Raw genomic sequence first — 18,423 nt, forward strand, 5'->3', positions numbered from 1 at the left:
CCATCTCTCATCTGACTTGCTACAGAATTTTCCAAAGTGCTTTATCCACTGCAACTCATATCCCCCTGAAAGTGTTCGGGTTTGAGTCTGGCTTCAAGCATTAGAAATTTAAAGTTACTAAGGATTCCAAAAATGGATTAAATGTGCCAACAAGAAAGAAGTTTTCTTGCTATGCCAGAAATAAATTGCTTTTTCAGCGAGATATGCTCTCCAATATGATGCTTTTTCTCATGTGTGGATATCAGACTTATACTCATTGACTGTCTTTGCTTTCCAAGATCATGTTCCTTTCTGTTTAAATAGTTTCATGCAATTGGGATAAGAATCTAAAAGTTGGGACTTCCCTGGTGGTCCAGTGGTTAAGACTCCGTGCTCCACTGCAGGGGGCCTGGATTCAACCAGGGATCAGGGAAATAAAATCCCACATGCCCCATGACTTTGCCAAAAAAAAAAAAAGGAATCTAAAAATCTAAAAGTAATGGATCAAAACAACAATCTAACTTATCAAATGCAACTGAAAAAAAATCTGTTCATAGAGCAAAATTAAGTGTGCATGTTGGTTTTAGAAAACATGTTCAATATTGCATAATGCAACCATAGTTTCTTATGCTTAGGTCCTCTTTTATCTGTTCCACTAATTTCTCATCTATTCAGTTAAAATTGTACACTTACATGAAGGGAAGGAAGAAAGGATCTATTGTGCAAATAACAAAATGTATAGCAGTCTCTCATTCTTCCTCCACTGAAGCTCCTTTTACCTCAAAGAGCAGTTTGGAGATGAGTCCTGCTGTTTGGAATGGAATGGATGGTCAACTGCCATGGATAGAGCCTCCACTTCTAATTTCCTTTCTTGTTACAAGCGTCCTATTTATAGTAGAACTCCAGAATGGCTTCCTTTCTCCTTTGAATGGTGTTGCAACGTTTGCACTATTAGTCTTGCCATCTTATAACACAGTCCTCCCCAGATAGTATTTATATCTGGCAGCTTGATGATTGAAATCAGCATTTAATTGTGCATATTAACAACTGCAGTCACACACAGATTCTATTAACCTGGAATGCTGCTGGGCTGCCTATTTCAGAATCCTAGAATAAAAATAATGCACAGATGTCCTATTTTATTATCTCATTTTCAAAATAACCTTTTAAGTGTTTTAAAAATTTACTAGAGCTTGTCAGTTTCACAGACTGTGAAATTAGATCAATTTTGCTCTTAATCCTGCCCGAGATGAAAAAAGAAAAGAAAAGAACAACAAAAAAAAGAAAGAACTATTGAGCTCCTGCATCATAAGCTGAACACTGTGTATAACCAGAACATAGTTCCTTACCACACACATCCCTTGACTTTGCCTCGAGATCTCAAAGGTTATCCGAGGTAAAGACAGACAGAGCCTTTCCTGAGAGAATATTTTAATTTTGTCGAAATACCGGCTGTTCTTCTGTGGCTGGGGCAATGACTTTCTTACTGCATGCAATTTCTCTGAAGAGTCACATAAGCCTTTAGCAAAGCTTTCAGTAGACTTTAAATTGAGTTACTACAACTCTCTGGTGTTTTTCGCTCCATAGCGTCATCAGGCTGAATCCCACGATTGTTATGTGTGCTTGCAAGTTGAGCAGACATAAATTTGAGCAGACGTAAATTTGAACAGCCTTTACTTGTTGCTGGGATGGACCCAGGTAGAATCAGGAAAACCTTCCAGTAGATACTGACAGTCAGAATTCCATGGTCCTAAGAATAGGCAATAGACTTGGATGGAGGAGACAACCATGCTACAGTAGGTAGCATCAGCTTTGAACCTGGCCCATCCATCCATTCTCCATACCACAGCCTGGATGAGGTTTCTAAACAGATGCTATCATGTTGATCTCCAGTTTAAAATGATTCACTGACTCTCCACCATCTTCAAGATTAAGTCCAAACTCCTTAACACAGCTTAGGAATATTTTACCATTTGACATCTGTCAGTATTACCAGCCTCAACCCTTGCTTCTCCACTCTAGCCAAACAGAACAACTCTGGGTTCTCAAACCCAGCCAGGTAGACTGGTACCCACTCTGTTCATGCCGCCTGGATATGCTTTCTCCAATTCCATGTCCGTGCATGCGTGCTAAGTAGCTTCAGTGATGTTTGACTCTGTGAAACTATGGACTGTTGCCCACCAGGCTCCTCTGTCCATGGGATTCTCCAGACAAAAATACTAGAGTGACTTGCCATGCCCTCCTCCAGAATCCCACGTCCCTTGCCTGACTAACCCCTATTCATCCTCCATATCTCAACTCTTACTGACTTCCTAAGCCTGATTATGGAGATTCTCCTCTGTGTTCCTGTAAATCTCTGCGTTTATCCCTGTTGGAGTATGGATCACGTTGGATTGTAATCAGACCTGTTCACTCTAATGCATCCTTGATGTGTGTGTATCTTGTCCTGCCTGTGTATCCTAGCACCCAGCATGACATTAGCAAATTACAAGGCCTTGGTCAGTATTTCCTGAATGAACAAAAGTCTGTTTCCCAAACACAAGAGTGTACCCACCAGAGGAACCTACAGTTGTAGGCACGATGCTACACTGGTCCTCGCTTCCTATTCAGAATAGTCCTGTCCCCCCATCAGAATGCTGAATAAATGTTGGCTAAATGCTTTCCATACCAACATTTCAAACTTTAGCAAAGCTGAAGGGATTTTCACTTGAAATAAACCCTCCCTTCTCCCCTTCACATCTTCAAACTCTCCCTGACTTTAAAGGTCTCATGAAGCGCCGCCCCTGCCCCCAGTAGAGAGCCATCCCTGGTTAATAATGATGTCATATTGCTTGCTCACTTTCTCTCCTTCCAGTCTTCACAGATCCTCCTTCTGCATCTTATAGCTTAGCTCCTCATAGCATAATATCCTCTTGTTTTCTTACTGTATCATGTTTAGCCCATCTCCTGGGTAAACTGTGATTTCCCTTAGCACAGAGAGGGGTTCTTACACTTCTTATTAAGTGTATCATGGAATCTAGAAAAATGCTCACTAAAGCAGAGCTTTCTCTATTATCTCTTACCATATACTTTCCGTTGAAATGGATTCTTTTTGTTTTTTGGCTGTGCTGGCTCATCGTTGCCACGCATGGAAATTCTCTAGTTGTGGCAATCAAGGGTGACTCTCTAGTTGCTGTGCACAGGCTTCTCCTTGCCGTGGCTTCTCTTGTTTCAGAGCATGGCTCTAGGGCATTGAGACTTCAGTGGTTGTGGCATGTGGGCTCAGTGGTTGCGGCCCACAGGCTTAGTTGCCCTGGGGCACGTAGGATCCTCTGGACCGGGGATCAAACCCATGTCCCCTGCATTGGCAGGCAGATTCTCAACCACTGGACAACCAGGAAAGTTCCTGAAATTTACGTCTTAGTTTCCCCTACTAGAGTCCAGATATTTGGTCCTCTGTGGCCTAATCCATATCTTATGGTTCTTTCACCCCATGTGTGGGTAATGCATGTGTTGTGTGCTGTGCTTAATCGCTGAGTCGTGTCTGACTTTTTGTGACCTCATGGCCTGTAGCCCACCAGGCTCCTCTGTCCATGGAATTCTCCAGGCAAGAATACTGGAGTGGGTTGCCATGCCCTCCTCCAGCAGATCTTCCCAACCCAGGGATCCAACCCAGGTCTCCCACATTGCAAGTGGGTTCTTTACCATCTGAGCTACCAGGGAAGCCCCAGTGTGTGTGTTACCTACATAAATAAATGTTTGCTGTAGTTGATAACAATGAGGATGATGGTTTGTTTTCATCAACAACAAATTTGATTATTTGGTTGATTTTCCAAGGCAGACCTATTTCCAATCTGAGAAGAAAAAAAAAAAAAACACCCCATCTTTGTCCCCAGTTATTGGCTTAGTGGGGCTCTAGGAGTCCAAAAATTTCAGTTCCCATTTAACTTTTGCATTTGAGCTTGAGTATCTCCATTTGGATGCCCAGGGGCCCCAGAGGTGATACCCACCTTGATAAGTTGCTCTTTTTGGCAGAAAGAGTAGCATTTTTACTATGAAACGTTTACCTGTAAAGAATCCTTTTGTAATGAAGAGCACACGTTTTGCTTAATTTGAGTCTGCCTAGCAGAAGGCAATTGGAGAAGGAAATGGTAACCCACTCCAGTATTTTTGCCTAGAGAATCCCAGGGACAGGGGAACCTGGTGTGCTGCCATCTATGGGGTCGCACAGAGTCGGACACGACTGAAGCGACTTAGCAGCAGCAGCAGCAGAAGGCAAGTAGCATGTAACTACCCCCAACTGCTGATGCTTTCCTTGTAAGAATTGTATTTATTTTGAGATTTGCAGCTGTAACGAAGACATTAAGAAATGAAGTCCTAGAACTCTGCTGCAGTCCCAAGATATCGGGATTAAGTTTATAATGAATAATATTCACACACCAACAGCCTAAGATAACAAACACTATCATCACTCTCTTGTTGCGTTATCTTAGGATCTAAAATTACTCATCCTTTACTGAGTAATGAAGATTTACAATCTTCCTCTTCTCAAACCGACAGCCTCACCTTCTCTAGATAAATAAGCCCCTTTGTGGAGGAGACAAGCGGATGCAGGATATGCTTACCCCCATAGAACTTTGCAGCAATGACAACTCTATCCTTCACTGATAAGAAGAGAATTTATCCCAGAAATCCTTGAATCCCTGATTAGTATTATATCAGTATATTATAATGGCAATATTTTTTCTAAAAGAATAATGTTGGAATGTATCTATAGCACTGATAATTTTTTACCTCTTTGATAATTTAAGGATCTGAAAACCTAGGTTCTTAGCTTTGCCTAAAATGGAGAACAAAGGGTAACATGATTCCTCCTTACTCCTTTCCCAACCCCATTAATTATACGATACCAATGAGAACAGCAGCAAACTCTTGGAGTGTTGCACAGCTCCAGGAGAGACCCTCCACATTGTACCCCAGGGCACAACACAGGATACTGTACAGTAGGAACCGAACCCCCCAGGTTGTGCCACATGGCCGAGGTGAACATCTCTTTTCTCCAGAGAGAAAAGTACTCCTCAAGCTGCTTACATGTATTTGGAACCAGACCCTGAAAATGTATGTGGTCTAAGGATTCTGAATTCCCTATTTTTTCAGTTAGCAGATGCATTTCTCATGTACTTCAGCTACAGTCCTCATGGTTGGTATTCTCCCTGCTAAGTCGCTCCTTCTGGCAGGAGTAATAGATAATAGGGGCTTCACAGGTGGTGCTGGTGGTAAAGAACCCCCCTGCCAATGCAGGAAACATAAGAGATGCAGGTTTGATCCCTCGGTTGGAAAATCTTCTGAAAGAGAGCATGGCAACCCACTCCAGAATTCTTGCATGCAGAAGCCCGTGGACAGAGGAGCCTGGCAGGCTATGTCCATGGGGTTGCAGAGAGTTGGGCATGACTTAACTACTAAACACGAAAAACACATTCTTTACACCTGTACAATGTATATAATAAATGTATAGGTATATATAGGCATCCTGCCCACAAAGCAGTCGTTAAACAAGAGCACATCACTGGCTAAATTCCTTTCCTCACCTCATCATGTTCTTACCCCCCCTAGAAAATGAGAAAATCCCAGTTGATTCAGTGAAATGTTGACCATTCCTTCTGTAGCAATGTCCTTCTGGTATCCTACAATGACAGCAACTCAGGGGTCTGGGTGGCGTAGTTGGTAAAGAATCAGCCTGCCAATGCAGGAGAAAGAGACGTGGGTACAGTCCTTGGGTCAGGGAGATCCTCTGGAGGAGGAAATGGCAGCCCACTCCAATATTCTTGCCTGGAGAATCCCACGGACGGAGGAGCCTGGTGGGCTATATAGTCCATGGGGTTGCAAAGAGTCGGACACGACTGAAGCAACTTAGCATGCACGCACACACAGGGGTCTAGGAACGGAATGGATCTAAAATGAAGGTTAGGTCAGGGCTCCTCTGAGAGTTTTCCAATTAAGGCTAAGCTTTAATACAACCTATTAGTCATACTTTAAACAGAATTTCTGTACCGTTGGCTTCTCATCAGAGTTTCTGGCTTAGATTATTTTCATTTGGAATCCTTTTTTTTCTTTCCATGTTCTTCTTTCTCTAAACTGGCCTGAATCCTGTCATTCAGGACTCCTAAAACATAGAACTCTCCTGATAGTCCCTGTTTAAAAAAAAAAAACAACAACAGACTACAAATGGAATCATTTCCTCCTACAGACAGCATCCCAAGACTTTGTTACAGTTTCAGTCTCTTTTGATTATGACCTTTGTAATCAATCAGTTTGAAATTTCGATTAGCACTAACAAGGTGGTCTGCAAGGTTAGACCCTTACCATTCCCTTTCCCGAAAAGATGATGTCCTGTCTTTAAAAAAAAAAAGAAAAATCTCATTTCTTTTGCTAACCTCTTTGCTGCACCCTCCTTCTGTTTATAAAATCCTCCTACTTTGTTTAACTCCTGGGGGTATATTTCTACTTGCTAGATAGGATGCTCCCAGATTCACGAATCATTGAATAAACCCAATTAGACCTTCACATTTATTTTCCTCTGTTGAATTTTTGTTTTCTAACATCTCCCAGGTGACTTCAAGCTGAGGCATTTCCTCCTTAACCTGCCTGGCCGAATGCTTCTTCCTTCTTTCCCTTACCTCAATCAAAGTTGCATAAACTGAGACCGCAGGAGCCATCACTCAAATTAAACCTAGCCTCTGAGCAAACAGCAGGCAAAAGACAACTGAGAGGATTACAAGCCCTTCTCCCTCTCAGCCAAGTTTCTCTAACCAGGCAGTGAAAGCAGGGCTGTTCAAGGCCTGGATGCAGAACTAGGGTGCTGATGCTGTCGTCATTTCTTTTTCGGTTGCTGAGGTCACTCACAAAAAAAAAAAAAAAAAAAGAATTACTAGTTTTTTCCCTATGGCACAGCTAATATAGAATCAGAAACTATATTAATGTAAGACAAATGCATCAAAGCTTTGGGTTAGCAGAATTCGTAAGAGAAGGCTACATCTCTCGCTGTTTTCTAAAGTGAAGGAAATGTATGCAGCTCATTTAAAAACTTCTCACTTCACACCTGAGCAAATGTGTTTTAGGCACCAAATCAATGTTTTTATATAATCACTTAAAAATTGGAGAGCCGCTTTGAATTACAATTATAATCAAAATTAATAGCGTAACATTTTTTTTTTCACCATTAAACGTCTGAAAAAAATTATCCCTCGGCTTAACCGGGGGACTGTGTCACCAATTGATTTCAAAACGACCCTGGCTATCTCCTGGTTAGCTCCGGTTGTCATTGACTAACATGTCACATCCTACATTTCATCAGCTTTTGCCAAAATAATGTGAAGACAAATCTGCTTATATTTTTTCAATCCAAGGAAATACAGGGGGTGTAATGTTTTAAATTAAACAAGGTTGTTATTCTCATAAGGATAGAAGAGCTTAAAAATAGTTATACCAATCCAGAGAGCCCTTATTCTTATTTCATATACTAAAGTAGCTTTAAATATTGTATTACATCCTTTTGGAAGTTTGGACATTAGGCAGCTATTGGACGACTTGCAAAAATAGCAAAGATTATTTTTCTAATATAGTGCCCAAAACAATAAGATTTCTAATATGGAAGAAAAAGATTGATTATATTTAGCTAATGTATTGTTGTCTTGAAATGCTCCCCTATGCTTATGAAATTCCTCCTTTAAATTGTTTAATTTATTAGAATGGAGTTTCATTTACTAAATGGCTAATGGTCACATCATTCAGTGTGTTATATAGAATGGGTTAATGATTATGACTTTTATTATATCATAGTAAGACTTTTGAATAATTTATTAATGTTAATTACACTGATTAAATAAGAAGATGGGCTTGTATATCAAGGCTTTGCTACATAGGATGGAAATTTCTAATTCCAGAAAACAAAGGCATATGTACCCATCCCTCCTTATATGCATGTATATCTTTGTATATTTGTATTATTCATTCATATATATAATCAGCAATGAATTTGTTTTGGTCAAGTATGATTCACTGGTCTCAAATTAGACAGGTAAAGCAAAAACAACAGCAGCAGCAATAAAGACCATCATAGCATCATTTAGAGACTTGAGCTTCACGCTTCCTTTCAAGCACCTGACATTTTCATCTTCTGGCAGCCCCATTTTTAGTGCCTCCCTCCTGTCTGGCCAGAAATTAAACCTTGACAATCTTCCATATCCCCCTGGAATCTGATTATAAATCACATCTGTATGGCTTCTCAGCAGCAGGCAGGAGCTTCATATTGGGTTGCAGAAATCTACACGGCTGGAGCTAAACTGTGATTTTATTCAAACACTGCATGAAAGCTGGAGAATTATAGGCATAGCTAATAAATAGATCTCTAGAAGATATAAAAGACAGAAGGGGGTCAAACAGAACAAAGAAACACAGGCAGATAGATACAGTGTGGTCTCTGTGGCAAAGGTTGAACAGGAGACTGCTTCTTATCAAAATTCCTACCAGGAGCCATCCTTGAGTTAAAATTAACAAACATTTACTGTGCTTCCCATGTGCGGCAATGATCCAGCTCTGGTGATACCAGGACAAAAGAGGGTGGTCCCAAGTCCTGAAGGAGCTTAAAGTCTAGGGGATCAATACCCAGTGTGGTAAGTGAGTGAGGTACAGAATGCAACTAGGAAAGAGAGATGGGGCATGTGGCCAGGAAGGGGGATGGGACCAGAAAATACTTCTTAATGAAGATGAAGTCTGAGATGTGTCTAAAATTTCTCACGCTGATGCACAATGGGCAGACCGTTGAACTTTGAACCAGAAGCAGATTGTTTGAGTCACAGGTCCAGCATAATCACGCATTAGTTGTGTGATCCCTGGCAGGAATCACAGCTGCTTCCTGATCCTAAACTTGAGTTTTCCACAGTTTCTAGAGTTCCTTTCTCATGAAGCATTCTAGATCCTAGCTTGAGGCAGGGGTCAATATATAGTAGCAAAGCAAAGGCTAATAGAGTTTTGCCAAGAGAACCCACTGGTCATAGCAAACACCCTCTTCCAACAACACAAGACTCTACACATAGACATCACCAGATGGTCAACACCAAAATCAGATTGATTATATTCTTTGCAGCCAAAGATGGAGAAGCTCTATGCAGTCAACAAAAACAAGACCGGGAGCTGACTGTGGCTCAGGTAATGAACTCCTTATTGCCAAATTCAGACTTAAATTGAAGAAAGTAGGAAACCACTAGACCATTCAGGTATGACCTAAATCAAATCCCTTATGATTATACAGTGGAAGTGAGAAATAGATTTAAGGGACTAGATCTGATAGACAGACTGCCTGATGAACTATGGAATGAGCTTCATGACATTGTTCAGGAGACAGGGATCAAGACCATCCCCATGGAAAAGAAATGCAAAAAAGCAAAATGGCTGTCTGGGGAGGCCTTACAAATAGCTGTGAAAAGAAGAGAAGCGAAAAGCAAAGGAGAAAAGGAAAGATATAAGCATCTGAATGCAGAGTTCCAAAGAATAGCAAAGAGAGATAAGAAAGCCTTTCTCAGCGATCAATGCAAAGAAATAGAAGAAAACAACAGAATGGGAAAGACTAGAGATCTCTTCAAGAAAATTAGAGATACCAAGGGAACATTTCATGCAAAGATAGGTTCGATAAAGGACAGAAATAGTAGGAACCTAACAGAAGCAGAAGATATTAAGAAGAGGTGGCAAGAATACATGGAAGAACTGTACAAAAAAGATCTTCACGACCCAGATAATCATGATAGTGTGATCACTCACCTAGAACCAGACATCTTGGACTGTGAAGTCAAATGGGCCTTAGAAAGCATCACTATGAACAAAACTGGAATTCCAGTTGAGCTATTTCAAATCCTAAAAGATGATGCTGTGAAAGTGCTGCACTCAATATGCTAGCAAATTTGGAAAACTCAGCAGTGGCCACAGGACTGGAAAAGGTTCGTTTTCATTCCAATCCCAAAGAAAGGCAATGCCAAAGAATGCTCAAACTACCACACAAATTACACTCATCTCACATGCTGGTAAAGTAATGCTCAAAATTTTCCAAGCCAGGCTTCAGCAATACGTGAACCATGAATTTCCAGATGTTTAAGCTGGTTTTAGAAAAGGCAGAGGAACCAGAGATCAAATTGCCAACATCCACTGGATCATCAAAAAAGCAAGAGAGTTCCAGAAAAACATCTATTTCTGCTTTATTGACTATGCCAAAGCCTTTGACTGTGTGGATCACAATCAACTGTGGAAAATTCTGAAAGAGATGGGAATAGCAGACCACCTGACCTGCCTCTTGAGAAAGCTATATGCATGTCAGGAAGCAACAGTTAGAACTGGACATGGAACAACAGACTGGTTCCAAATAGGAAAAGGAGTACGTCAAGGCTGTATGTCACCCTGCTTATTTAACTTATATGCAGAGTACATCATGAGAAACGCTGGACTGAAAGAAGCACAAGCTGGAATCAAAATTGCCGGGAGAAATATCAATAACCTTAGAGATGCAGATGACACCACCCTTATGGCAGAAAGTGAAGAGGTACTAAAGAGCCTCTTGATGAAAGTGAAAGAGGAGAGTGAAAAAGTTGGCTTAAAGCTCAACATTCAGAAAACGAAGACCATGGCATCTGGTCCCGTCACTTCATGGGAAATAGATGGGAAAACAGTGGAAACGGTGTTAGATTTTATTTTGGGGGGCTCCAAAATCACTGCAGATGGTGATTGCAGCCATGAAATTAAAAGACGCTTACTCCTTGGAAGGAAACTTATGACCAACCTAGACAGCATATTCAAAAGCAGAGCCATTACTTTGCCGACTAGGGTCCGTCTAGTCAAGGCTGTGGTTTTTCATGTGGTCATGTATGGATGTGAGAGTTGGACTGTGAGGAAATTGAGCACCGAAGAATTGATGCTTCTGAACTGTGGTGTTGGAGAAGAGTCCTGAGAGTCCCTTGGACTGCAAGGAGATCCAACCAGTATATTCTAACGGAGATCAGTCCTGGGTGTTCATTGGAAAGACTGTTGCTAAAGATGAAACTCCAGTACTTTGGCCACCTCATGCAAAGAGTTGACTCATTGGAAAAGACCCTGATGCTGGGAGGGATTGGGAGCAGGAGGAGAGGGGATGACAGAGGATGAGATGGCTGGATGGCATCACTGACTCATTGGACATGAGTTTGAGTAAACTCCGGGAGATGGTGATGGACAGGGAGGCCTGGCGTGCTGCGATTCATGGGGTCGCGAAGAGTCAGACACGACTGAGCGACTGAACGGAACTGAACTGAACTGACCCTGCTACTGGGAAAAACTGAGGGCAGAAGGAGAAGGGGGCGACAGAGGATGAGATGGTTGGGTGGCATAATCTACTCAATGGACGTGAGTTTGAGCAAACTCTAGAGATACTGAAGGACAGGGAAGCCTGGCATGCTGCAGTCACTGGGGTAGCAAAGAGTCAGACATGACTGAGAGACTGAATGGCAACAAAGCATCAGATCTGTGAAGCTTGGCTTCTTGAGTTAATGAGAGAGAGGAAGAGCCTTGAGGGCTTCCCCGCCATAAACAAAGGCCTCACCCATGGTCTTTTCCCACTGTGTGATGTGGAATAAGCATTTCAGAGGACAGGAATGGTGCCTAGAGACTAAATGCTGATTTTTTGCACATTTCTCTGAGTTATACTGCCACATAAATGTCATTAAGTATTCAAGAGAAAGTGAGAGGGTGGCAGAGATGGCTCCACCTCCAAGTTCAGTTGTTGTTTCAGATGCAGGAAGGGGAAGCAAATAGAATATTAATTTTTAAAACCTCTATCTTAATGTATATAAATCTTGTGTGCATCCTTAATCACATCCGACTCTTTGGGACCCCATGGACTGTAGCTCACCAGGTTCCTCTGTGTATGGAATTCTCCGGGCAGGAATACTGGAGTCAGTAGCCGTTCCCTACTCCAGGGGATGGAACCCAGGTCTCCTGCATTGCAGGAGTATTCTTTACAGGCTAAGCCGCCAGGGGAGCCCGTGTAAATCTTTTCTCACTGCTTATTTTTACTGTTGCTATTTAGTCGCTAAGTTGTGTCCGACTCTGCAAACCCATGGACTGTAGCCCACCAGGTTCCTCTGTCCATGCCATTTCCCAGGCAAGAATACTGGAGTGGGTGACCATTGCCTTCTCCAGGAGATCTTCCCCACCTAGAGATCAAACCCACATCTCCTGAATCTCCTGCATTGCAGGCCAGTTCTTTACCACTGAGCCACCTGGGAAGCTGGTTTCTAGCAGATAATGGTGAGGCCTAGAGTTGACAGCAATCCTTAGAGCAAAAAAGTTGAATGCATTTACCAAATCTTGCAGCGTATCGTCTGCAAACAACAGCCAAACTTTATCACACTCTTATATTTCTGAGTTAGGTGCTGTAGAGCAGTGCCTCTCAAACTTTCATCTGCGTGTGAATCACCTGGATGTCTTATTAAAATTCAGGATTAAGTTCAGTAAATCTGCTGTGGGCCCAAGGCTGTGCATTTCTAACAAGCTCCCTAGGCGATACTGGTGTTGCTGCCCACGGACCACACTCGAGCCCCGAAACAGTAGGGGCTACAACAATGAAATAGCATTTCTTCTCTCAAGGAGCTTGTATTTTCCCACAAGTCGGACTGTTCTTATATTAATGCTTAAAAATACCAGCATGAAACTTCTCAGATTTTATTTTTTAAGTTGCAGAAAAATAGACATAAAATTTACCATCTTAGCCATTTTTAAGTGGACAGTAAACTTCTCATTGTTGTTTAGTCACTTAGTCGTGCCGACTCTTTGCGACCCCATGGACTGTAGCCCACCAGGCTCCTCTGTCCGTGGGATTTCCCAAACAAGAATCCTGGAGTGGGTTGCCATTTCCTTCTCTAGGGGGGATCTTCCTGACTCAGGGATCAAACCAGCGTCTCCTGCATTGGCAGGCGGATTCTTTATCACTGAGCCAACAGGGAAGCCCTGTACAGTTTACTAGTGCTAAAAATATTCACATTGCTGTACAACCAATCTCTAGAACCTTTTCATCTTGCAAAACTGAAACTCTATATCTATTGAACAACAACTTCTCCATTTCCCCTTGCCAAGCCCCTGGCAACTCGCATTCCACTTTCGTTTCTATGAATGTGACTATTCTGGATACCTCATAGAAGTGGAATCAGCATTTGTCTTCATGTGATGGCTAGTTTCACACAGCATAATATCCTTAAGGTTAGCCCATGTTGTATCACGTGTCAGAGTTTCCTTAGTTTTTAAGGCTGAATGATATTCCATTGTATGTATGCACTACATTTTCTTTATCCATTTACTTGTCAATGGACAGATCATTTTAAGAAACTTCTAATACTTTTCAAAACACACGGCTGAACGATTCTCCGATATATGATACTTATATTTACCTTGGGGGCTCAGTTCCTCTCAAAAAGCCGGTGTCAAAGAGTTATAAATGTTTAGCTTGCTATACTATCAGAAGTTTGTAATCAGAATTTTAGTTTCCCCTGAGATAACAATAGTGATAATAGAATCACTAAAAGCCTAATAACATATCAGACAGTTTTTAGTATTCCAGAAATCCCTCATGTCAATATTTAATATACAGTCAGTCACCTTCTTGGGGATTTGCATTAACGGCATTTAACAGGTTGCCCCCGGGGGACCCAAGGAAGAAAGCTATTGCTTGCCTAAATTGTCCCTCCTCTGCTTGGGTACCCATGACAATAGCTGTAATTGCACCTAAGCAGTTAGGAATCTTTCTTAATATAATTTGAGGGATGCTTTAAGTTCAGAACACTGAAATAATTGACTATGAAAGGATTATATAAAATTTATTATACTAACAGATAATTTAAATATATCTGTACAAATCAAATTGTAAATAACATAGAAATTAAAATGTAGATTAGCTTGGGTAATTATTTATCCTTTTCCCCTAGGGCATTATATCTGATCTGTGTTCCTTGAAACATTAGTATCCTTTTAAACACTGACAGGTTTATGTAAGGAACATTTTCTCTAGACAAGTACATTTATTCCCACCTCTTACGGTTTACAAGGCTTCTTGGGTGAGTCTGGGGCCTCCCCAAAACAGACGTGGAGACAGGTGTAGATATGCAAGAGATTTATTGGGGGGATCACAAACGAGAAAAAAGGGGAGGAGCTAGAGAAGGCATGGAGACCCTTCAGACAAGGATGCAAGCCCCACCTCTGTGAAGGAGCGAAGGGGAAGGAGGGTTGCATACGAAGAGTCTCCCACTGTGGTACAGTGATAAGTGTTCAAAGACTGTCCAGGAGACTTCCCTGTGAATCCTCTAAGGCAGATAGAGGAATACGTGAAGACAGCAGTGCCCTGGATGTACTTCTCAAAAAAGCCACTGTGTTCCTCATTCTCATCTAAGACATGCCTTTTGTTTCAAGACTCTAATGAAAGTTTTCCTTTATTATCCAGTTTCTTGCACTGGATTAATGTAAGAATGACAGAGAGTGAACTTTTTACAATATGTGTATACCATACACTGTTACCGCTGACTGTGATTTTTCATTTTAAACTCATTTTATCCAAATGTACTTTGAAAAGCATCATGCTTTGTATAGTCCCAGCAATATCACTTCATATTTGAATAAACTGAGGGCTAGTGATTGTAAAAAATATTACCCATTCATTCACTCATAACAAAATATGATGGAATCTCTAGGATGAAGCCAGATGCTAGGAGGACAGGGATGAAAGGAGGAGAGACAGACAAGCAACAGCCAGTGGGAGTGAGAGATACCTACCCTGGGGCTGACAGGGAGGTAAGGCCAAAGGCTAGATCTGAAGAATCGCGTCAGAGTTTGCCAAGCAGTACAGTAAAGTGGGAAGTGTTTAGAGAGAGCAATGAGTGTTCGTGAGTGAGTAAAGGGACGGGGAACAAGGGCCACCGGGGAACTAGAAGGGACAAGGCGGGGTTACAAAGCAGAAGCTCTTCCTTCCAGGTGGGCAGGGCCTGGCTCATTCGCGAGCCTGCATCCCCGCCCCCTATTTTATCCCAGTGGTGATGCAGCACTAAAGAGTCAGATGCAGGAAAGAGATGCCATCCACTTCATTTCAGAAAGCCCTGGAAGCAGGCAAAAGGTAACTGAAGAGCCATGAGGAGGTTGCTACAGTGATGGGTGTATATGGGAAATGACGGGGGCTGAGCCAAGGCAGTGACAGGGCGAGCATGAGGAGAGAGGGATCTGGGTGTTGGGGAAATAACCCCTATTATGTTTTACTTCTAGAAGACATTCTAGTTTGACACATCATCTCAGTGTTGTGCACCATTCCCAGCCCTTCTCTCGCCCTCAGCGTCAGAACCGCCACACTGAATTGTCCACTCCAAACAGATGCGGTTAATCTTCCCACTTCCCTGGCTCTTATTTGCAGGGGAGGAAAAGAGGAGAGATGAGATACCATCCCATTATTTTGAAGACCTGAATACATATCACTCCCGGCTAGTGGTTCATCATCCTAAGATTCTGCCATTCTCAGCAGAGAATTCAGTTCACAACTAACCTTCAAACCTTCTGCCCAAGCACCCTCGAGTTTAAGATACATAAAAAATAAAGTGAATTTTTGTTGGCATTTACTTTTTCATGCATTAAAAACTTTCTACAGAGTTGGGCAGAGTCTAAGATCACTGAAGCTGGTGTTTCCCAAGGGGTAACACACACACACACACACACACACACACACACACACCTGGAGGACGAAGAAGCAGTGAGCACAGGTACAGGTAGCCTGGGTGAGCATCTGTCCTGGAAGGTGAATAGGACTGTGGGCACAGTCTTTCAACTTACCTGCCTCAGAAAACGTCACCTCCGGGGGTAAACTTCCATCGGCTCATCCTTTTCTGACTCATTTTAACTGACCTGATTCCCCATGGCCTCCTTCCCACATCCCCTCTCCCTGCGCGTTCCCCCCCCCCCCCATCGTTCCTCTAGCTATTGACCTGCCGACCATTCTGTTTTTTAAGAATACTATCAATCGCTAATAAAAGACATATTAGAAGTCAACAATTAGCTTGCTGCCTAAAGCAAGCTCACACACATCCTGTGAGACTGCAGTGAAGATCTTCCCGGAGTAGTGGGGACATCAGGTTTTATGCACTGGGCCTTGCCCTGGAGCCGGGATGCTAAAATAAATGGGGTCGTGGCCAGGAGCCCTGAGGAGAGTGTCCCATCTGCCCGACCCCCCAACTCCCACCACCACCACCCCCCCAACCAATCTGGACACAAGCATCAGAAAGGCAAGGCCACTCTCATATAAGTAGTGTGGGCTCCAATTTCAAGGTTTGAGTGTACATTCGAATAACACGTTTTCATTCTGGTGGTGAGAGCTTAGGAGACAGAGGAACCATTTGGGTGTATTGAGCTTCTCTCTTGGGGTCCTGATAACGTGTAGGCAAATGCTGTTCCCCTAGTCCTTTCTCATGGCCCATTTCAACAAGGGCCCCTTGATTCACAGCCTTCTCTGAGTCGCCATAGGCTTTCAAAAAGCCCACAGAGGCAAACAGAGGTAGCCCTCCCAGATCCAAAGCCCTGCCTAGACTGGCTTCCTTTACTGGCTGACAGGCAGTGGGCAGGAGCGGGTCAAAGAGAAAGATGGGAAAAAACCAAGAGAACAGATATGAGATAAGAACAGATACGTATGTTCACTTAAAACTGTATAATAGTATAACCAGAATCCTAGTTGTCCACACAGATCATCTCAAAATACAATGCTGCCTAAAACACGTATCACTGAAGAATCTGAAAGATGGTCAATATTCAGGAAATTTTAAAAACAAGCATTATTGTTTATGGACATGTTCTTATAAAATATAAAAACCATGGTCAACACTGAATTTGGGGAAGACAAAGAATGGGATGAAGGAGGGACACACACCGCAGGTTGTTACTCTCTCTTAAGCTGGGTGGGAGGTACACAGGTGACAGTCATAATCGTATATTTTTAATAAAGTATTTCAGGGACACAAAAAAGTAATAAGAAAGGAAAGCCAAGCTGGAGACCACCTTTGTGCAATCTGTCAACGTGTGTGTTGCAGGGTGGGAGCAGGTTATATACAAACCACCGGCCCCCAGGAACATGAGAGTTGTGGGTTCGGACTTCTGTGGCCTGGAGCATGGTTTTGTGACCTAAAGTCAAGGTCAAATGTTAGATCCAACTTTAGAAACAAAAGCCTCTTTTGCAAAATAACATAAAAAAAACAGAGAATCTAGTATTGATACAGGTCCTAAATCCCTTTTGTGAAACTTATGCCATAAACCACAAAACCATTTAGGGAAATGTTGATTTCTTCAGTGGTATCAGAAATGGAGACACCTTGAGAATATTTATCTGCAGGAAAAAAGAAAAAAAAAGGCTATGCCAGACTCTTTTAAGGGCTTGTGGAAACTTAAAAAAAAAAGAAAAAAAAAGTTTCACAAAACATGTCAAGTATGGCTGTATTTTTATCCTTATAATTCCATTAGGGTGCATGCCTGTCATGTCCGACTCTGTGACCCCATGGACTTTAGCCCCCTAGGCTCTTTTGTCCATGGAATTTTCCAGGCAAGGATACTGAAGTGGATTGCCATTTCCTACTCGCTTGAAACAAACATCTGATTTGGAGTTAATTTCATCTACTCCCATTCTTCCACCTGGGTCTGATATTTTCTGTGTAAAGGAAATCTGTTATTCTCATTTCTGCAGAGCCATGTGGGCTGAGCCATGTGGGCTGAGCCCAGGGGCAGGCCTGGAGGCAGAACACAGCCAGAGGCTCCAGGGCCTCCAGGCCTGCTGGCCCAGGGCTACTAAGCTGGAGATTAGCAACATTTCTGTGCAATCCCCAATAAGCACCACTCTCCCTCAGGGCCAAGTCTACTCTTGATTTTCCTTCCAATCTTTAAAAGAAAGTTAAAACGAGTGCATTTTTGCTCCAGTTTTCCTCATCCCATATACTATATATGTGCTGAAAGGGACCATGTATGAGTGCATAGTGAGTGAACTGTAGGATCGTGCATACTTTGAGTTTCAGCTGCATTTAGCATGGATATCTTCCAAGGATGAACATGAGGGATTAGCTTAATTTTTAAAAATTTTATTTACTTATTTCTTTCTGGCTGTCCTGGATCTTCCCTGCTGCGCGGGCTTTTCTCTAGTTGTGCCGAGCGGAGACTGCTCTTCGTTGCGTGTGCGGGCTTCTCACTGCAGTGGCTTCTCTTGTTGTGGAGCACAGGCCCTAGGGTGCACGAGCTTCAGCAGTTGCGGCTCGTGTGCTCTAGAGCTCAGGCTCAGTAGCTGTGCCACACAGGCTGAGCTTCTCCGAGGCACGTGAAATCTTCCTGGACCATGGATTGAACCTGTATCCCTTGCAGTGGCAGGCAGATGCTTAACCACTGGGC

The sequence above is a fragment of the Capricornis sumatraensis genome, chromosome 12 (assembly GCF_032405125.1).
Source record: "Capricornis sumatraensis isolate serow.1 chromosome 12, serow.2, whole genome shotgun sequence".
In the NCBI taxonomy this organism is placed as follows: domain Eukaryota; kingdom Metazoa; phylum Chordata; class Mammalia; order Artiodactyla; family Bovidae; genus Capricornis; species Capricornis sumatraensis.